General features: G+C 48.5%; 1 long non-coding RNA gene across 1 annotated transcript in view; it reads left to right on the forward strand.

Moving 5' to 3' along the window:
• The window catches only part of LOC309848338, a 28,950-nt gene extending 14,868 nt beyond the window's left edge, over positions 1–14,082 (forward strand). The window contains exon 2 of the long non-coding RNA XR_014302970.1: positions 12,365–14,082. This is a non-coding gene — a long non-coding RNA (uncharacterized lncRNA). The remainder of the gene's footprint in view (positions 1–12,364) is intronic.
• Positions 14,083–16,461: the final 2,379 nt, after the last annotated feature.

Here is a 16,461-nt window from a genome sequence, read left to right on the forward strand (position 1 = left end):
CAGAGCGTAAGATGACAGGGGTGTGTTTTCTGAATGGGATCCCCTAGAGAGGACACTTGGAACCCCAGGAACCCAGACAAAAGCCTCGCTAAAGATTTAGGTGGAGAAGTCACAGACAGGTGTGGGAGGCAGGATCCGGCAGCTCTCACACAGGTCCCAACATTAACTAGACTATTTTTGTACAAATGAGGAAAACTCAAATCGCATTTTGTTACGCTTAAAAAGGACATTGATTGGTTGGATCACGGAGCTGATGTGGGCTGGTGAGGTTTATGGCGAAGCTGGATTCAGGGCTTGCTTAGGGCTTGCTTTCTCTCTGTTTCCTCCTCCTGATTCCTCGGCGCTGTCCTCATTCGCTGTCGGGCTCCACCTGAGCCGGGACCCCCACAGTATTAGGGCTTACGTCATGTTATCTTTGAGTCCAGCGGGAGGAGAGCCTTGGCTCCCAGCCATTTCAGCATGAAGCCCTTGCTCTTGGGCTCGGTGTGAAACAGCCGCACCGTGGCCACGAGCTGGAATGTGCTAGCCGGCCAGACTGAGCTTGCGTATCCAGACGTGGGACTACGAGCAGAGCTCAGCAGAACCCAGCCACGAGGGGCACGCGCTCTGGGCAGGCCGAGAATGACGGACACGGATTGAGCTCCCCAGGAAGAGTGCCTGTGAATGTTCCCTTTCCTCTAGGAAGAACACAGCCAGCAGGGGCTGCTAGAAAGCCCACGATGGACAGGCACCGTGGCGGGTCTCCAGATCTCCATCTGCTAACGACTGGAGAAATGCTCTACACCGCCCAAGACTGATGGAAGGTCTCACTGCATAACACATCACCCACAACTTAGCTACTCAGGAAAATATGCATGTATTAACACAGACTTCGAGTGGGTTAGGAATCTGGGAATGGCTTAGCTGCTCTGGGGAGTTACTCCATCCCGTGAATCTCTGCAAATGGACAACTTAGGTGTTCTTAAGACATGACAGCTGGATCCCCCAGAGTGAGCGATTTGAGAGAGACAGAGACAGACATAGAGAGGGAGGGAGCGAGAATTCACAGAGACTTCAGTGCCTTAACTTCAAGGACACGCACTGTGACTTCTGACATACTGTATTCAAGACAAGCTACTCAACCCAGCCCACCTTCCGTGAGAGGGGGTCATTCTCCACCTGTTAGAGGGAGAAGTGTTGAAGACTTGTGGACACACCTTAAAGAGCTCACCACAGTCTACCTTCCGGCCCCAGATGATGTATGTTCCTCCTCTATGCAAAATACGCCTACCCCTTCCCAAGACCCAGAAACTCACCCTTCCAGAGCACCGGCTCAAAATCCAGGACAGTAGAATCCATACCAGACGAGGGGTCCAGTGTGACCCATTAGGGAATCATATTTGTCCCACCCAAGGATACCCCGTGTCCTGAGGGAGACCAGGGATTTGGAGTTACACTGACTTCAGTTCTGTTCTTGGCTCGGTTCTCACTGCAGGGGACTGTGATCGTGTGACGGGCCGGGCACAGGCAGCCACAGGGACCGCCTGTGTACGTAAGAGTGTCCGCGAGGGTATGTGCTGATCAGACCCTTCCTGTGTGCTAACGTCCCAGCGCTGTTCTCCGTGCTGCTTGTGTTCTAAGTCATGTGGCCTTCCAACGACACTGTGGGGAGAATACTGTTGGGAATCCTGTTTTCCTGGCTCGGGAAACCGGTGCATAGGAAGGTGGATGGTGTGCCCCAGGCGACCCAGATGGCAAGGGACTGAGGTCGGCTGTGAGCTCTGGTGCCTGCCGAGTTCGTTTCGCCAGTCCCGTGAGCGGGCACCCTGGCCTTCCACAGAGTACAGCCCAGAGTGAAGAGTGGTGTCACTTCTTCCGTGGGCACTTCTGTTTTATTTCCTTGCTCTGGAATTCTCCACCAAATAACTTGTTTTAAGTAAGATCTGACAGTTTCGAGTTAACTGTTTGTCAGAGCTGGACACGTCTCCTCTTCTTTCTAAAGCATTGCAAACAGCTGAATGTATATTGGCTTAGATGCGGGATTAAGGAACACACAAGATACGGCAGAGAAGACCCTGAAATCTTTCCTTGTCAAAAAGCATTTGCACCGCCTGCGGCAGAGAGGAGAGAGGACGCCTCTCTCTTATTGCTCCTCGAATATGCAGGGAGTTTAGTGACTTAGTGGCTTTTTATTGATGCATATCACTTAGATCATGTGGATGCTGAGAAGGTAGTTCTGGCTTTAGGAGCCGGAGGAAACATAAATCATAGCTGAGCCGAGAACCCCATGAAATGATACAGCAAGAGGAGATTTTGGATTTACGCAGCTCAGCCATTAAGCAGGGAAGAGATTTTCTCTTCTAGTTATCGTCAAGTGGGAAAAGCCGCCGGCAAAGACGATCGTTTCCATCCGTCTTCTTCATTCCTTCTGCTCTAATTATGTCTCCTAAACTGCTGTTTGGATTTACCATGGAAGTAGCTGGGCCGCTGGGGCTGGGCCACACCGGTGGGGGCACCGCGCACCTGCGCCCGTAACTCCTCTTCACGCTCACGGCGTGCGTCTGCCTTCTGGAAGGTCACCTCTCCCAGATCAGTCAGCACGGTGACAAATCAGGTGTCTCTGTGTTACTGACCTTTGCTGAAGCCCTGTTGTCCTGACCTTACGTGATTTTTCCCCCCCAATTTAAAGCACTGGCCCACATTCTGAATAAAGTCAACTTCGAACACTTCCTCTGGCCAGCAGCTCTGCTTGTTAACCAGGGGTTTCAACCTTGCCACGTCCCAGGAGACATGTCACCCAGCACGGGGAGGCGAGTAAATCAAATAGGGCCTAACATCCTTTGAGTGGATCGTTCAGTGAACACGTGGGTTACACTCTTGATGTGCACAGACATCCTAGACATCCATTATCTGAGAACCCACTGTGGGGCTTGCATGTCCCGTACCCCCCATCCACAGCCCCGCGTGCTGGTGATCACAGGACTATGGGAAATTGCAGATTTGCTGGCTACAGTTCTCCTTCCCCGATACTGCAGCCTTTCCCGGGGCAGAAGGAACTGTGGCCTGGAGTATTGGGTCCCCACCAGAAATTTGTGATGCCTTAAACAAAACAGTTACATTAAGCTTCTCTGGACAAACAGATCTAATACACTATATGCAGACAGATAGAAAGAGGTTATGAGAGATGGATTCATCAAATTATGCAGGCTGAGAAGTTCCGCGATCTGTCCTGTGCAAGCCAGAGGCCCAGGAAATGCTGCGGATTCAAAGGCTAATCTTGTCCAGAATCACCCTCACAGACACACCCATAAATAATGTCTGACCAGCTGTCGGGGCGCCCCCAGCCCAGTCAGGCTGACACATGAAATTAACCATGGCAAAAACGTATTAAAAATAACCTATTACAGAGTCTGCCAAATGGTAAGCCAATAACCGTTAATAATCGTCCCTATGATTGCACATTCTTTTCATACAGATTTCTTTCTTTCTTTCTTTTTTTTTTTTTTTATAAAGAGATGGATAATAGGAAAAACCCGATAGATCAGGGCGTCACCTCCTGCTTTGCCCTATTGGTGCCGCCCACCTGCCGTTAGCCAACCACCGAGCATCTCTGCCTTCATTTTACTCTTCTGCCAAAAAGTGGCGGCAGTATCTTGCCCGGCCACCTCACGCAGAAAAAATTCTTATGGCCCCTAACCATCTATGGAATGCAAGGGGGCTTTATCTCCCCATATAAGTAAATATGTGCCATCCTGGGCTGGCAACGAGAGACCATTACAACTGTGTGCCACTGTGTCTTCCCGCGGTTGGACAGCAGGGCCTCCCCCAACACCTTCCCTCTTCCCTGTGGCCAAGATCTAGGTCCACATCATATATTCAGAGAGCTGGTAAATCTAAATGAGAATCTGTCAGTCTTCTTACTAAGAATTATTGGTTTAAAATTTTCCAACCCCCCCCCCTCTTTCAGAGGGCTCTTCCTCACCCCCCACCCCCCAATTCTGAAGCAGGACAGATCAGAGACTCAGATTTACCACATATCTTCCAGGGGCTTGACACTCTGGGTGGATTGCTTCATGGGAAAGTCATACTAATTATTTATAATGAGTAATATTGCCTTGATTTTCTGGACAAGGAGATGAAGGCTCAGAACGGCTTCGTGTCTAATGGAAATGGATCTTGATTTTGGATTTACCTTACTCTGGGATATGTGCTCTGTTGGGTGTGTGGTGGAGGCCATGATCCACTCCATAACATTTATAAAAGACTTAGTGGATCTCAAGGGTTTCTCATTGGAGTTAGGCTGTATTCTTTGTGCTTTGGAGATGATGGGAGGTACCCAGCATCTTTCCACAGAAGGCTGAAGGATATGGTACCCATGAATGCTGTGGTTAATCAGGATATGGTACCCATGGATGCTGTGGTTAATCAGGATATGATACCCATGGATGCTGTGGTTAATCAGGATATGGTACCCATGGATGCTGTGGGTAATCAGGGTATGGTACCCACGGATGCTGTGGTTAATCAGGACATGGTACCCATGGATGCTGTGGTTAATCAGGATATGGTACCCATGGATGCTGTGGTTAATCAGGATATGGTACACATGGATGCTGTGGTTAATCAGGACATGGTACCCACGGATGCTGTGGTTAATCAGGATATGGTACCCATGGATGCTGTGGTTAATCAGGATATGGTACCCATGGATGCTGTGGTTAATCAGGATATGGTACCCATGCATGCTGTGGTTAATCAGGCTCTAAAATGACAATTTGACTCCCTGGAAAAGACTGGGCAAGAGCAAACACTTTCTTCTTGGACCACCCAGTACACCAGAGTCATTCTCTTCACACAGCAATCGCATCTTACTGTTGGCCGAAAGGAAACAGATGGCCAGAGACTACCGGGACCTCTCCCTGCTAAAGAAGACATCCTTTTTGTTTGGATCAATGGGAATCTACTTGTTGTGTGCATTGTTCACTGGTCCACTGAAGAAAAATCAGCGATTTGCACTAATCTATAGAACGTTAGTGACGGCGGCCTGTCTCACAAAGCCCCAAAGCCCGCAGGAAAGTAAACAGCCACTCTAATCGAAGAGCGCGATATTTGGAGCTCAATCGATAGGACCCCATTTCTAGTCTGAATAAAACATGAAACCCTAACAGAGTTATTTCAGAAAGTCAAGTCTAATGGGCCCTGTAGCTCCCAGATTTAACTGTAAAGATCGGCTGTAATGATCATAAGAACAGGGACAGACAGGATGAATGAAATGCATTCACCGTTGGTTCTGGTGCGGGCAATGTGCGCATGGAAATCCGCCGACCGGAAGCAAAATCTCCCCTCTTTGTAGGGCCAACACCGATTCCCCACAATGTGGATTCTCCTCAATAGGGAGATCGGGGCACCGGAACAGCCTTCAGGATTAGCAGGAAAAGTGAACAAATCCAGGTTCCTAGCCTCCCAGAACAGTTGGGTAAGGAAGAATTTATCCGCCATCAAACAGGGGGGTCCTCGTGGTGACAGTTAGAAGAAGATGACCCACGTCGGGGTTCTTTCTGTTTCTTTTCTATGCAGCGGTTTTATTTCCCCAGACGAACTAACTCTTCCACAAGGAAGACATTGAGGCCAAATGCACAATGAGGTTCTTATTTGTGCAGACTTGGAATAGGATGAAGTAAGGCATTTAGTACCAGTTCCAGTTTGAGCTTGCTGGGGAAGAGCTCTCACCCTGCTTGGGCTCCGAGCCTACAGCCCAGGCCGGTTGCTGGCAGGGAGGACTGTCGAGGGCTGGCTCGAGCACCCGCTGCTCTGCACGGGGATCCATGCCTGGCCTGCAGAGAGTGGAGGCACTGGCAGGCAGTCACAGAAAATGAGAGCCCTTCTGCAAGGGTTTTTGCTCTAGAAAAACAAGTTGCAGACGTGAAGCGGTTTCCAAGCTTAGCCACCGATGTGGGAAATTCAGACACAAAGGCATTGACTCTAAGTTACTGGAAACTTTTTTGAGAATTCGGAAGTGGAAGAAGCATAAACGTAGAATTGGTTGTTACTAAACTCTGTTTTGATGACTTAGGGCAAAGTCTGAATTTGGTCTTAATGGTTATATGAGCCCGAAGTAGGTAGAGAAAAAAGAGTCTCCTCTCGAAGGAACAGATTTATTTATTTGAGAGAGAGAGAGAGAGAGAGAGAGAGAGAGCGCACAGGGCATGAGTGGTGGTGGTGGTGGGGAGCGGACAGAGGGAGAAGGAGAAGCGGGGTCCCCTCTGAGCAGGGAACCTGATCCTGGGCTTGCTCCCAGGATCCTGAGATTCACCTGAGCTGAAGGCAGCTGCTTCACTGACTGAGATCCCCAGGGTCCCCAAGGATTAGCTTTAATAAAATCTTGCCTCCGTGGCAGGAGTGCACAGATTACAGGGGGCAGGTCAGGGGGTGAGGTGGGGAGGGCATAGGGGCCAGACTGGGACAGTCACATCAGTCAAGGGTGGACTGTATCCTGTCACCACTGGAGAAGCACTAGGGAATGTTAATTGGGAGATTTTAAGAAAGTCCTGGAAATAAATGAAAGTTGGCAGGATGTGGATTGGAGAGGACAAGAAATCCTTGAGAGGTTTCTTTCTTCTTTCTGAGGAAGAAAATCCACTGGAACACTCAAGTGGGGGGGTGGGGGGGGGAGAAAAAGTAATTACGGGATAATCCGGTTGAAAGGTTAATGACCCAGCAGAACAGGAATGATGTGGTCGCCACAGGTTCTGCTGGCCTTTACTTGTTTAAATGTAAACAAGTGCCTTGTTGGCCCAGAGTTCCCCCTCTAGGCCAACAAGGCCCCAAAAGACCTTCCTCTGTACACATTTCCTTGGGGAGGGTCTCTCCATGCCACCGTCCAGAATCACAGAGGGGCTGAGATTGCAGCACTCTATCTTCCACGTTTCCAGGACTGCTCACAGAAGACACGAGACTCCAGGGCCAAACGACTATGCATGTCAAACGACTCTGAGTCCCAACACGCTGCACGTCTGCCTCATTTCTCCCTGTGCCCCGTGACTCCCACAGGCAGGATGCAGAAGGGCCTCTGTTTCCATCAAGGAGCAGAGCTCATTCCCCCTACGATGCTCCTCCTGTCACACTAGACAAAGCTTATGGTTGTACGTGCTAGCAGTGGAAACGTGTCTAAAGGACCCATACCCACTTTTGCAATGCGGAGGATATAGGGAGGGCTTGGCAATGAAGGGAAATAATTTAATAGCTAACACACTCCTCAAAAGACTGGTAGTCGAACGAGGTAATTCTCTAAAGTGAAGTCAAATGGTTTGGAGGAAACCGATACCCTTTTTAAAAATAATACTTGGGTGGGGTTTTTCAGTATATACCTTCACAGATAAGGCTTTAGCCTTTGATTCAAGAAAAGAGAACCAAGTCGATTTAAAGGGAATTCTTAAGAAGCATTAAACTGGTATTAAAGGTGGTGCCAGATATGGAGACGGTCAGGAATACGGCACACGAATGGCCGAGGTTTAGGAATAACCACAATGGTTGAATGAACTCACCTTGAAAGGAACTCAGTTTTAATCAATGGTGCTATTTTGCTTTTATTTTCATTATAATTATTACTAAGATAAAGGATGCTAAAAAGACACGAAGTAGCTGAGATTGTAGCGTCGGGCAGCCAACTTGGGATTTAGGTGTGGAGTGAGGGAGACACTACAGAATTGGAGCTCTGTGCTTCCTTTGCCTCCTTTTGGAACAGGGACATGTGTTCTTGGTGGACAAAGGAAGCGGCGCTCGGATGGGCACACAGGATTTCAGTGCACGAGATCAGACAAAGCACCCGAACCTCTTTCCTGGAGAAGGCTCTATCTCTGTGTGTTCTGCAGGCTATTCTGGGCCTTGACGTCACCCAGCCTGCTTGCCTACTCTAGCATTTAGTGGGGCAACCGGCTTCTTTGTGGTAGGCGGTGCCGGTGACCTCCTTCGACAAGGATGCCCAGGGGCCATTAGGCATGGGTGTCCATATATTAAAAATGATTACTGTGATTGTGAATTGTACTTCTCTGTGATAAAAGGGAGAATCGATAACTAATTCCATTTGTAAAGGAATAAAAGAGCATTATGCAGGCTGCAGTCTCGTTCCAATAAAACTGCTCTGCATCGGCTGCGAGAGGCTGTTATTTAGGATATAAGGACTGTGTGTCACACCATCTGTTTGAGCGATCTTCATGATGCTCACCAAGGAGGAAGTGCTGTATTCCTGGGGATTCTGCTTAATTGTCCATAAAGAAGATATCCTCAAGTCAACGGCATCTTCAGCATGATGGATGGCTCGTCCGTGCAATGTGTCAAATGGTGTGCTTTCAAGAACAAATCACTTAAATCATTGTTTCCCCAAGCCTGGTGCATATGCCACTGGAGGTCTGTAATGTGGATTTTGGTGGTATAGGGACACGCTTGTGTTTTTATTTAATATGTATTTGAATATGTGTCAGAAATTAGTGTAAGTACAACATGAAATCAATGGCTAAGGGAAATGAGTGCTGGGATTATAGGTATGTGGGCAGGTGTGTCCATGGATGTCAAACTTTGGCACGTAAACATTGCCTTTCATCTTAGCAGATGGAAGGAGAGAGATCGGGTCATGAAGCAGCAGCCGAGTTCCTCACTTTCTAAATTTAGAGCACCATACTAGGCTGTGTTCTTTGCAGTGTCACATAAAATTTGTGAGTGATTTCTAATATGTGGACATGGCCGAAATTGTGACAGAATCACATGAATAACCAATTAAGAGAGGTCATTGACTTGCATTTCTGTGTGGTATGGAGTAATCACTTTATCCGTCCAGCCACCCATCTACCCATCAACCTATCCGCCCATCCTCCCATCTATCTGTCAAACCATCCATCCATCCATCCATCCATCCATCCATCCAACCAACCATCCACCCACCCACCTGTCTGTCCAACCATCCATCCATCCATCCATCCAATCATCCATCCATCCACCTGTCCATCCATCCATCCATCCATTCATCCACCCACCCACCTACCTGTCCAACCATCCATCCATCCATCCATCCAACCATCCATCCATCCATCCACTTATCTGTCCAACCATCCATCCAACCATCCATCCATCCACCTTTCATCAATCCATCCATCTATCCATCTACCCACCCATCCACCCGTCCATCCAAAAGCACAGGATCTGTTTCTGCCTAGATCCTAAGGATACACAGGTGATTAAGACATGATTTGTGGGGCACCTGGGTGGCTCAGTGGTTTGGGCTGCTGCCTTTGGCTCGGGTCATGATCTCAGGGTCCTGGGATCGAGCCCCGCATCGGGCTCCCTGCTCCGCAGGAAGCCTGCTTCCCTCTCTCTCTCTCTCTGCCTACTTGTGATCTCCGTCTTTCAAATAAATAAATAAAATCTTAAAAAAAAAAAAGACATGATTTGTGACCCTGAATAGTTCACACTGTATTAAGAGAGACATAAGACCATTTAAAAAAATTCCCTGTAAACATGGGCACAAAGCATAGTGGGACATAGAAGAATTAAAACCAGAGAGCTAGGGAAAATACACAAAGGAAGTGCCTTTGACTCCAGTGGTGAATTTGAGTGGGAGCTGAGCAGGCAAACAAGGTTAAGCAAGGATGGCATTTTGGACAGTGAAGCTCGTATCAAAAGTTGGGGCATGTAGGAATGTGGTATGTGATCCATCTTTTTGTACTTGAGTGCAAGGGAGGGAGGTTGTATGAGGTACACATTGGGAGTAAGGTATCGGCAGCATATGAGGCTATACATATGGGTGAGGTCTTCAGAAACTTTGAAATGTGTGTTGGAATTTGGACTCTATTTGCGAGCCCAGAACGGCAGAGATGAGACACGCGTGTGGCCATCCTCGCTAGCGTGTGCTCGTGGCAGACGTAGCTGACCAGTCCCAGTGCTGCTTCCCGTGAGCGCGCATTCCTTCTCAAGAGAGAGCTCTCTCCAGCTGCCAGTGGAGATCGCTTTGACATGCAAGTGGGGTGAAACCCACCTCCTGTTTCTGGCAGAGCGTGGAGCTGGAAGGAACTTGTAATAAGGACTGGAGTGTAATGCAAACGAGGCCAAGATGGGGGCTCCGAAGTTTTTACACTTAAGCAAGTGAACAAACTAATAGGAAAAAATGAAATCGCCGCATCAGTGCCTTTCTGGTGGAATCAAAATGGCCCAGCCAGGGGTTACAAAATGAGGATTCTTGAGGCAAAGATAGCTTCAGATCTGCATTGTTTGCTTTAGAAAACATTTGATGATTTTTTTTTTTCTTACCGATAATGAAAAACTGGGAGAGTCTCAATAGGAGAGTCTCAATTTCTTGAAAATATTAGATTTTTTTTTTAACCAATAATGAAAAATAAAAAAGATTCTCAATTTCTTGTTTTTCTTGAAAAATTTGAAAATTCGCAGGCACTGTGTCAGCATTCCCATCTGGTGACAATTAAGCCCATCTGATCAGGGCTGTCCTCCTGGTGGAAGCAGACTCACTCCCGCTGGCCGCAGTGGACGGCGGCCTCTCCCACTGATCCCAAGCCTGCTTCACGGATTCCTGTTATTTGCCTGGACCATATACGGATTTTTTTTTTTTTTAATTTTAGCTCCTGCTTATGTGTCCAACAGTATCTCATGAACTATTCCTAGATAGTGATGCTGGAAAAATTATGGATAAATGACATTTTGTAAATCAGATTTTGAATTCTGTTACAGTTAGATGAATTTGAGGTTTTGTTTTTTGTTTGTGTGGTTTTTGCTCATGCAAATTCAGGTTTTCCCATATCGTAGCCTTTCAAATGAAGGGATTCTTCAGTTTTGTTCTGAGAGGATAAATTCTCAGGCTGTGTACAAGAAGACAGCCGTGGATTCTTACCAGCCCTTTTAATAGCAAACACAATTGAACACAGCAACTTATAATAAGGCTTTCATTTCTTTTGCATGAAAAGAGGCTTAAGATTTTCAAAGCTGGGGCACTTGTGTGGCTCAGTTGGTTAAGCATCTGCCTTCGGCTCAGGTCATGATCTCAGGGTCCTGGGATCATCTCAGGGTCCTGGGATCAAGCCCTGCATCGGGGTCCCTCCTCAGTGGGGGTCTGCTTCTCCCTCTCTCTCTGCCCTTCTCCCCTGCTCATGCTCTTGTGCATACTCTCACGCTCTCGCGCACTTACTCTCTCAAATAAGTAAATAAAATCTACCCCAAAGATACAGATGTAGTGAAAAGAATGTTTATAGCAGCAATGGCCACAGTCACCAAACTCTGGAAAGAACCAAGATGCACTTCAATGGATAAAGAAGATGTGGTCCATATACACTATGGAGTATTATGCCTCCTTCAGAAAGGACGAATACCCAACTTTTGTAGCAACATGGACGGGACTGGAGGAGATAAAGCTGAGGGAAATAAGTCAAGCAGAGAGAGTCAATTATCATGTGGTTTCACTTACTTATGGAGCATAAGGAATAACAGAGGACACTGGGAGATGGAGAGAAGGGGGATGGGGGAAACTGGGGTAGGGGGAGACGAACCATGAGAGACTGTGGACTCTGAGAAACAAACTGAGGGTTTTGGAAGGAAGGGGGTTGGGGGGCTTGGTGGTGGGTATTAAGGAGGACTCGTATTGCATCGAGTACTGGGTGTGGTGCATAAACAATGACTTTCAGAACACTGACACACAAAAATTAAATTTTAAAAAAATCTTATAAAAGAAAAAAAAAAAAAGATTTCCAAAGCTAGTTCTTATCCTGTGGTTAAAACGGACTGTGTTTGGGATTCCATGTCTGTCTCAGTCAGTAGAGACATCCGACTCTTGATCTCAGCGTTTGAGTTCAAGGCCCACATTGTGGGTAGAGATTACTTTTTTAAAAAAAAAATAAAAAATAGGATGTAATGAAAATGCCTTGAAATGTTGGCAAAGGTGCAAATTTTCAGTTATGAGATGAGTAAGTTCTAGGAACTGGATGTGCATGTGATGGCTACACTTGATACTGCCTTGTGTGTTTGCTTTTGGCCAGGAGAGTAGATCTGAAGTCTTCTCACCACATGTGAATGCGTGCAAACACACACACACACACACACACACACACACACTAACTATATGAGGTCTTGGATGTGTAAACTTGTAATCATTTCACAATGTACGTAATGTATGCATGTATGTAATATGTGTCAAATCATTGCACCGCAGACCTTAAACTTTCACACTCCTTACTCGTCAATTCTACCTTGGTGCAGCCAGGAGAAATGTCTTGAATCAGAAATCGGGGAGGTAGATTGGGGAGCGAGCAGACATGGAACAGGTGGGGGTGAATGAGAATTGGAAATCTCTTCAAATGAAGTAATTTGAATTTATTCGTGTCTGCGGCAGGAAGAAGAACGTTCTAGAAATAGCTCCTGAGAACCTGGGGATATAATGCACTTCGGTGTTTTCTTCAACACAAAACCCTTCTTGCTTGTCGGTGGGCACACTGGCAAGATGAAACTCTGAGTCCTGACATCCGGGACAGGTTCCCATGACCCCCGGCTGCTCCCAGAGCTGTGCTCAGGGTGGGGGACAAGGGGTTCCTCTCTGGGGGTGCCCACAGTCCCCCGCCCAAAGCTGCGTCGTTTGGTCTCCACGCTGTCAGCATCCGATGCTTTTCAGATATCGGGAACATGGTCAGCTCCTCCTGCTTTCTGTGCTCCTTGCAAGTCCTGTTATCATTTGCTTTTTACAATCCTGGACACAGTAAGGAGGTTTTAAATCCCTCAAACGTGTTCTAAAAGGCAGCTCCCAGCTGTTAGTGTGACCTTTGCAGCGCCCCGTGACTTACGTGGTTGGCCATTTGTCTTCCTCCTTTTTAAATAACAGCAACCAAAGGAAGGGGTGGGAAGTCGAGAGCCTGTTCTGGTGGGGACGCAGAAGGGTTACGAACGCTCTTCCACTATCACCCGACAGCCTTTGGCATTTCAAAGGCCTGACGGGGTTTCATGGGGCTGCAGGTTGTTCCCTGGAAACCTGTGTAGCTACAAATCTAGGAGGACCTCACCTCCCCTGCTGTCACCTACCACCTACCAGTGACCTTGGAGGTTGTCACCGGATACCCCCCCTTTCTCTAGGGAGGAATGGCATTCTCTCTCTTGGAGAGCCTTTGACAATATACTTCGGAGCCAATGAATGTCCAAGTCACTGGGTTTTTAAATTTTTATTTATTTATTTTTAAAAATATTTTATGTATTTATTTGAGAGAGAGCGTGAGAGGGCGGCAGAGGGAAAGGAACAATCGGGCTCTCTGCTGAGCAGGGAGCCCAATGCAGGGCTCCATGCGGGGCTCGATCTCACGACCCTGGGATCATGACCCGAGTCTAAGACAGACACTTAATCGACTGAGCCACCCACGTGACCCCCAAGTCATTAGTTTTTTTCAGCCTACTTTGTGGAGGTACCATGAGCATGCAGTAAGCTGCACGTGTGGCGTGTATACAGCCGGAGGAGTTTGCAAAGAAAGGACGCACCCTGAAGCTATCACCCCATCCTATGCCGTAAACGCGGGGGATGCTCAAGAGAGTCCTCCATCCTCTCCTTTGTAGCTGCCGTGAGCCTTTGCTGGGATGTGGGCATCCCAGAATGCTAGAGCCTCCTGACTCGATCGCTGATCGCCTCAGGGGCGGTGCAGGACTGCACTTCACCGACAAGGCCCTTCCGATCTTCATGTGAATTCTTTTGTTTGGGGGAATTTCTTCAATGCCATTGTCTATCTCTCCAGTAGAAACTGGATCGTTTTGAAATCTCAAGCCGCTTCAGACAGTTTTGATGGATTTTAGTACTAAATAGCGTAGACCGTAGTGCTTGAACTACTCCTGCGATGGTAGGAACTGACCGCCTCATCTTGTTCGCCGGTTCTTCCAGCCTCTTTATCACCAACGCCTGAAGGAGGAGAGCCGGACGCAGCCTTCGCTGGTGTCTGCTCTGCTGCCCCGGGCGCAGGGGGACGAGATCGCAAAACAGGCTGACCAGAGCCAGGAGCGTAGCACCGGGAGCCGAACGGATCACTTGGCGTTATGTTCGCCTATTAAACCCACAGATGTATCACTGACTTTACAGAGCGCTGTGTCGGGCCTACTTTTGTCGGTGTGGCTATCGAGTCATTCCGGTCACGTCGAGCCTGTGACCCGGGACGAGTTACGTAACCCCCCTGTTCCTCAGTTTCCCCCCCGTGCCCAAAGTCCGGGAGGGTGACTCCCCGTGGAGTCGTTCTGAAGTGTTACTGTAATAACGTGAAAAGCATCCTTAGAGGGACGCCTGGCACGTGGGAGGCGTCTGAGGAATGTCACGCGTTTTTACTGCATCAGTTAGGACAGTGTGTTTTACTGTACTCGTTAAAATCCTCCCGGGGGGAGCCGTGCTTCAGACACAGCAGGAGAGACTCCTCCCCGCACAGTAGCTCTGGGCTCTGCGCTGCCCTCCCGTGTGCAGGGGCCCGAGCCCCAGCGGGGGCACTTCTGGAGACTCTCAGCACGGCCTGCTGCCTCCTCCGGCGGACAGAAAGGGGAGAATGCAAAGCACTTTTCCTTTTTTCCATCTAAGATTTTATTTATTTGTTTATTTAAAGATTTTATTTGTTTGACGGAGAGAGAGACACAGCGAAAGAGGGAACACAAGCAGGGGGAGCGGCAGAGGGAGAAGCAGGCTTCCTGCCCAACAAGGGAGCCCGATGTGGGGCTCGATCCCAGGACGCTGGGATCATGACCTGAGCGGAAGGCAGACCCTTCACTGACTGAACCCCCCAGGGGCCCCAGAAGGAGCCAAAGCACTTTTCAAACGGCCCATAGCATGTTCTCTCGCACATCCTCTCCCACGGGGGGGTGGGGGCAGGCGGTGTTGGGAAATGGAAAACCTGTCCCGTCCACAGCTTCCCAGTGGCTGCTGGACACGGTAAGGGATTCAGGATTCAGGGAGGCGAGCTGTCTCCCTCAGGATCCCCTTATGAGCACCTTAAATGCCAAGACGTGGTCCTCGTTTGATAAGAAGAGAATGTTCCCCCTTGTGTTGGGTTCCCAGGAGCTGGCCACCGTTCGGGGTCTCCGGCCGTCCTGTAGGCTGTAGGAACTACGCAGCGACCCCACTTTCTAGTGACCAGTTAGGATATCGTAAATTGTCCTGACCTTGGGTCACACGGCCCTTCAGTTTTGGTCAGACCACCGGGTGTCTCGAAGCCACATTCTCCCCCCCGAAAGCCGCCAGCGTACAGCTGTCTTCCCTGGGGTGAGGTGTGTCAGCGTGTGTTACTGCAAAACACTTCAGGGTCTGGGGGAAAAGATAAGATAAAACACAAATTACAGGCTGATAGATATTCCTAGCTCTTGGAATTATTCAGCAACTTTGCCTTAGGAGAAGTATATTAATAACAGACCTCAGAAAATATTTTTATTCCTCGAATCGAGGAGACATTGTCTCCTTGAAGAGAAGTCTTTCAAGATGGTATTACATTAATACTCTCCACCCGTGGTAGGAAGAGAACCCTCTTCATTTGGTCTGATCCTGAGGAGTCTAGGAAATTATGTAATTTTTTTAAAGATTTTATTTATTTGACAGAGATAGATACAGCGAGAGAGGGAACACAAGCAGGGGGAGGAGGAGAGAGGGAAGCAGGCTCCCCGCTGAGCAGAGAGCCCGATGCGGGGCTCAGTCCCAGGACCCTGGGACCATGACCTGAGCCGAAGGCAGACGCTGAACGACTGAGCCACCCAGGCGCCCCAGGAAATTATGGATTTTGTGCCCAGACCATGCACTGTTCAAGAATATGATCGCTGGCCTGAAGGAGGAAAGGCTAAAAACAGGAGATTCTTTAGGGCCTAATTTAAAATTTGGGGTTCAAAATAAAATCACAAAAGTACATGGCAAAATCTAATTTTTACCCCATTTATGCCCATCCCATGCTCTCCCACCTGAAGGGAAACCATTTCTGTTAATTTATATTGTGTCCTCTTACCTGATTGTGCCAATAAAGGAGAATAGTCACCCTTCGATCCCGAACCCCTGGATCTTACGCAGAATGTAGCAGGCCGCACATTGTCCTGCAGTCTGCTGTGGCACCGAATGATAGACGTTGGGATGTTTTCCATGTCTGTAGAGAGTACCCTCATTCTCGTCCAGGGTCGGGTACTACAGACATGGCTCTTGGATTTTAATGCCATCTGTCCGTCAAGCCCGCCAGTTGCATGCGCGGTTCTAGGAGCTCTCCATTTATAATCCTCCTAACCTGACGCCTCCAGCAGTTGGAAAGGCAAGCGCCAAGGCCCACCTGCCCAGCCCAGAGGGAGGTTGCACAGCCTCTAACCCCAACACAACCTCCGTGTCCCCCACAGCCATCCCTGGGACCTCTGGTCGCAGGTGCACCATCGGAGGGCTGCCTGCACCTGGCACTCCCTTGGGCGTCTTCCACCTGCCGCCCCATGCTCTTGAACTTGACTTGTCACTTGCCT

The sequence above is a fragment of the Mustela nivalis genome, assembly GCF_964662115.1.
Source record: "Mustela nivalis genome assembly, chromosome: 14".
NCBI lineage: Eukaryota > Metazoa > Chordata > Mammalia > Carnivora > Mustelidae > Mustela > Mustela nivalis.